A 6000-nucleotide genomic window follows, 5' to 3' on the forward strand; every position below is an offset into this window, starting at 1 on the left:
TGCAAAAAGAAAGAGAAAAAAAAAATAGAAAAAAATATAAAGAAACAACAAAAACTTGATAGTTTTTTATTAAAAGCAGAATGTCATAGTAATTCATCAACTTCAGCTAATCTTGAAAACTGTGGCATAAGTAAAGAGGCAAAAATATTGGATTTTGTAGAGGACTCAATTAATGAAACTCAAACTTTAAACGAGCAATCGGAACTCAATAAAGAGAGAGTATGTTTCCCTATCGATTTACCATTGAATAGGAAAAGTGATCCAGGCCTTTGGGAAATTCTTTCAGCTGAGAATATACAATTTTGGATTTAAAGTCATAATCTGCATTTTAACATTATAACGATCCGTTAAAATGTTAAAATGCAGGTTATGGCTTTAATCCTCTAAAATGATGTATCAAGATTGCAATCGATATTGCTCGATAAGCTTGTTAATGAGGAAAAAGTAAATGGTGAAACGTTTAATAGAGAATAGCTCATATATTCCCCAGCTTTAAGTTGTGATTCTGTTTTGTCTGCAAGCTTTTTGAACCTTCAAAATGTGCTTTAGCTTCAACGGGATATAAAGATTGGAAAAATTCAGGGGCATCAATTCATGGGCATGAACACTTATCAGACCACAGAAAAGCTTCATTAGCATACTTTCACAGAAAAAATAACAAGGTTTTTTAAATGATCAACTTCTTAACGAAATTTGCAAAGAAAAAAAACTACTGGAGAGAGGTTGTAAGAAGAGTTATAGCTGTAATTTGCACATTGATCAAAAGAAACTTTTAGAGGTTCAAATGAAAAATTTGGGTCTGAGAGCAACGGGAATTTTACTGATCTGCTTGAGTTGATTGCTAAGTTTGATTCTTTATTGGCCAAACACATAAAAAATTATGGTGACAGTGGTTCTGGAAAAATAAACTACCTCTCAAAGAATACATGTAATGAATTAATCGTATTGATGACAAGAAAAGTTTTGTAATCAATCAGCGACAATGTTTTAAAATCTAAGTATTAAGGATTATCAGTAGATTCAACACCTGATGCTAGTCACAAAGATCAACTATGTGTACTTCATTCTTGTCAACTTCATTCACATCGATAATCACACTGGGGAAAATTGAGCAAATGCAACCGTGGACTTTTTAAATGTAAAATTGATTTTGGAAATCAGCAACTGCAGAAGCCAGTCTTATGATAACTCAAGCGATATGACTGGAAAATATAAAGGAATGAAAGCTAGAATTTTGGAGTTCAATAAGCTGGCAAAATTCTTACCATGTTCAGGTCATTCTCTTAACTTGGTAAGAGAGGCTGCTGTAGATTGTTGCATCGAGAAAATCAATTTTTTTGGCTTTGTTCAAGAACTGAACTAAGTTGTGGAGTGTTTTGGAACAGTTTGCAAGTAGTTCATTGAAATCACTATCAAATACTTGGTTGAGCGCTCATGCTGACTCTGTCAAAACCATTCACCAAAACTACAATAAATTAATGGAAGGATTGGTTAAAATCAATGAGTGTGAAAGTTTTGAAACATAAAACAAGAGCTGCACCTTGAAATTTACTATCGAATGAATGCTGCTGCAACAAATGAATGCTGTTTCCAAATCATTGCAAAGTGCAACTATTACTCTAAATACATGAGCTGAACTTTATTCAACCCTTCGAGATTATCTTCTTGGTTTAACTAACACATTCGATTTAATAGAATAAGATGCAAAATTACTGTTACCAGACATAAATTATTTACAAAAGAGATACCGTATTAAGAAAGCACTATTAGGTGAAAACTGATTAGAAGAACCTTAATTAAGTCCACGTGAAGAGTTTAAGACAAACGTTTTTTTAAAAACTATCAATGATCTTACTACAAATTTAAAAGAAAGAGGTCAACGCTATCAGGAATAGAATGACAAATTTGTATTTTTAATAGACACGAGATTCAACAAAGATAAGGTGAAGACATGCTTTAATCGTCTGGTGGAAGACTACACAGAAGATACTGATGATAATTTATATGCAGAAATTAAACATCTGCATCTGTATTTGAAAGTACATTTTAATATTCAAGTTACTGAATTGTCTCATTTGTTCTTGTACAAACTTATAAAGGAAAAACAAATGGAGGCTACATTTCTAAATACTGAAATCATTCTTAGGATTTTCAAATGTTTCATGATATCCAACTGCTCTGGAGAAAGATCATTTTCAAAATTAAAATTAACAAAAAATGATTTTTGATTAACTATGTCACAAAAAACGTTAAACAATTTTGCATTATTATTAAGCAAAGCAGACAAAATGAAGTCAATTATTATAGATTCATTGATTAAAGATTTCGTTAATGAAAAATACAGAAAAAAGATTATGTAGGTTTTAAAAAATATTTTTAAAAAATTGAAATAAAACTTTTAATTACGCTAAACTAAGATTATATTTTTTAAACTAACATATTACTTCTAAATATGGGGCCGCAGGCTTTTTTTTGGCCTGATTTATTGAAATCCATATCTTTTTATGTTTATATACATAAGTTGTTTATTAAAAATATTAAACAATATTTATTTACATCAATTATTTTTAATTTAACAAAAAATCTAGACTACAATGCACAAAATTATTTAAGTAAGTGATCAACAAATTACTGACTGTAATTTGTTGATCACTTTTGTGTCAACAAATTACAGTAAATTTCCAATGTTAAATACATAAAATATATATAATATAAAATAAATGCAATATAAAAAAAAAAAGAAAAGTAAACTAACTCAAATCAGTACCAGTTATACTGTGTAAAGTGACTAAAAAACACTAAAGTTCTTTCCAATTGCACAAAAAATAGCTTTCAGCTCTTTCCAATTGCACTAAAAAATAAAACAAAACTTGCTTAGCTAAATTGCTTAGTTCTTAAGAATCTGAAAACAAATAAGTAAAAAACCAAGAGCAAACTAACATTTATTAAAACTACTATATTTAAACAAATTAAATTAAACAAAGAACAACATCCATTCTCCTTAAAGGCTAAAAAACATTTTCAGCTCAAATTTGCTTGCAAACCTTGCTTGTAAAACCATGTAAATAAGAAACACATTTAGAAAAGCCTAGCAACTACTTAAAAATGACGTATGCAACATTGAAGTTTAGACATCAACTGGACTAATTATTAATAGATGTTTTTTTTAAAAAATTTATACAAATTTACAATACTTTGTTTCTCTATATCGCATAAATCCATCATATGATAAATACGAAATGAAAAAATGTAACAAATAAGTAAATACAAAAAAAAGACATCATATATGAATCGAAAATTAATACATTGATAGATTATTGTCAATAACAATAAGGGCATAGAAGTAGTTGTTTAGGGAAGTGCTAAAACTAATACCATATAAGCTATACCTACATTTATAGATTAAGTCATTCTCAAACACAAAATGCATACATAAATTTATTATATTATAATGCATACATAAAATTATTATATTATAACATATATATACTTATATATTAGAATATAACAACCTTTATGCGTGCATATTTTATATATATATATATATATATATATATATATATATATATATATATAAATATATATATATACATACATATATATATATATATATATATATATATATATATATATATATATATATATATATATATATGTATATATATATATATATATATATATATGATATATATTTATGTATATGTATATATATATATACATATATATATATATATATATATATAATATATATATATACATTATATATATATATGATATATATATATATATATATATATATATAATATATATATATATATGTATGTATATATAATATATATATATATATATATTATATATTAATATGTGTATATATATATATATATATATATATATATATATATATATATGTATATATATATATATATATATATATATATATATATATATATATATATATATATATATATATATATATATATATATATATATATATATATATATATATATATATATATATATATAGAAATACACACGTAAACAAACTACTTTATATGCACATATACATTTTAGCTGTATTTTAACTTTTATTAATAGTTAAAATAGAGTTAAAATTTTTAATACATAATAAAATCATCATAAAGTTATATTAAAAACTCTAACAAATGTCAAAATTTATATCTGAATGTGTAACTATTGAATAAAAGTAAAATATTTGTACTTGTCAGCAAAACGGTTATATTAAAAGTTGAATGAAAGTTTGAGTTTAAAAGTTTAATTAAAAGGTAAAAAAGGGTTTGAAAGTAAAAAATTTATAAATTGTTTCATATTAGACAAACGCGACTAAAAACAGTTACATAAAATATAATTGAACTTTTATAAAACTTACGGGAAACTTTTACGATTCAAAAACACGCGGTATACAGTCGGTTAATGGTTGGCACGGAATGCCAACAGTTAGCCAACACTGGCAGTTGGACCACCTAAAGCGTGTTTACTGGGTAGTGTTCTAATACACTAGTTATCTAATGTATATTGAAACTAATATAATTATTTTTATAAAACTTTTCTAATATATTAGATAACCTTAGACAACTGCTTACCGGATAAGATTAGATAACTAATGTAAAAATAACTAGAACTATCTTTTTTTTTATTCTTTTTTTAATGGCTTTAGTTTGCATAAAAATGTTTGAAGTTAAAACACTTTATTGTATGGTAAATGTTTATTTAGTATTAAAAAAACTTCATTTTATGATAAATATTTTATTCAATTTTAGTTCTGTTAAGTTGTTTTTGTCTTTTTATTTAATATTGTTATTTAGGTGCACCAAGAAGACCTAACGGTCTTGTCACAGAGCACCGCGGAAGTGCATTTAACCTGGAAGTTCACCCCTTCTTCCGTACCGCGACGCGAAAATATGTTCAAAGCTCGTTTCGAACATGGATCTCTTGCTTTTAAAGCAAGCGCTCTAACCACTGCGCCACGGCCGCAACAAATTTTTGTTGATGCGACCATTCAAGTCGGCATTTAGTTAGCGACTAGATCTAGTAGCGATATTTATTATGTTTTTTCTTTACTATTAAATAGCAGAATTATTAGAATATGTAAATAATGAAATATTTTGTGTATAAATCCTTTTTATTTTTACTTTATTATTTTATTTAAATTACTACATTATAAGCCGACTGGTTTGACTAGCGATATAAATAATGTTGTTCATCATTTATATCATTTATAACATTGTCAGCTTTTATATGCATTTAATATTCTTAAAAATAGTTCAAAAGCTGTCTAAATAAAATGGTGAATTGAGATTGAAATAGCCAGAAAAGATATAAGCATAATCTTTGGGATTCAACTTGTAATGATGTTCTAAGAACGACTTAGTTGGAGAAGGAAAACTACAGTATTTTTTAAATATATCAGAAAGGGAAATTAATTAATGCACAAGATTTTACTTCTCAGTTAAATATAAGCATATAAAAGCAATGTTTATAAATAATACACAATTATTTATTATAATACAATTATTTTTATTTGTTTATATTTAACTAATGTGAAGTGCTCGTCTTAAGTAAAAATAATTTAATTTATGCACACACTTTAATATTTATTATGTTTTTACTTCACTTTACTTAATAAATTACATATTTATTATATATGTTATGTTTTAAATAGTAAAGTAAAATAATAAACTTTTGAATTTGTGTGTGCAAATGTTCTTTTATTTTACCGTTATCATTTTATTTAAATTACTGCATTATAAACAGGTAAGTTTGACTGGCGATAGAAATAATGCTTTACATCTTTCAGATAGATTTGACAAAGAAGGAAGCTTTTTTTAATAACGATTTGTAAGTAATAATAAATTTGATGCTGCCTTGTTCTATCTAAATGTTACTAAGATACAGGTAACATTTATATATATGCATAAATCTTTTTTTATTTTGACTTTATCATTTTATTTAAATTACTGCATTATCAACAAGCTGGTTTGA

This window comes from Hydra vulgaris, chromosome 10 (assembly GCF_038396675.1).
Source record: "Hydra vulgaris chromosome 10, alternate assembly HydraT2T_AEP".
Classification (NCBI taxonomy): domain Eukaryota; kingdom Metazoa; phylum Cnidaria; class Hydrozoa; order Anthoathecata; family Hydridae; genus Hydra; species Hydra vulgaris.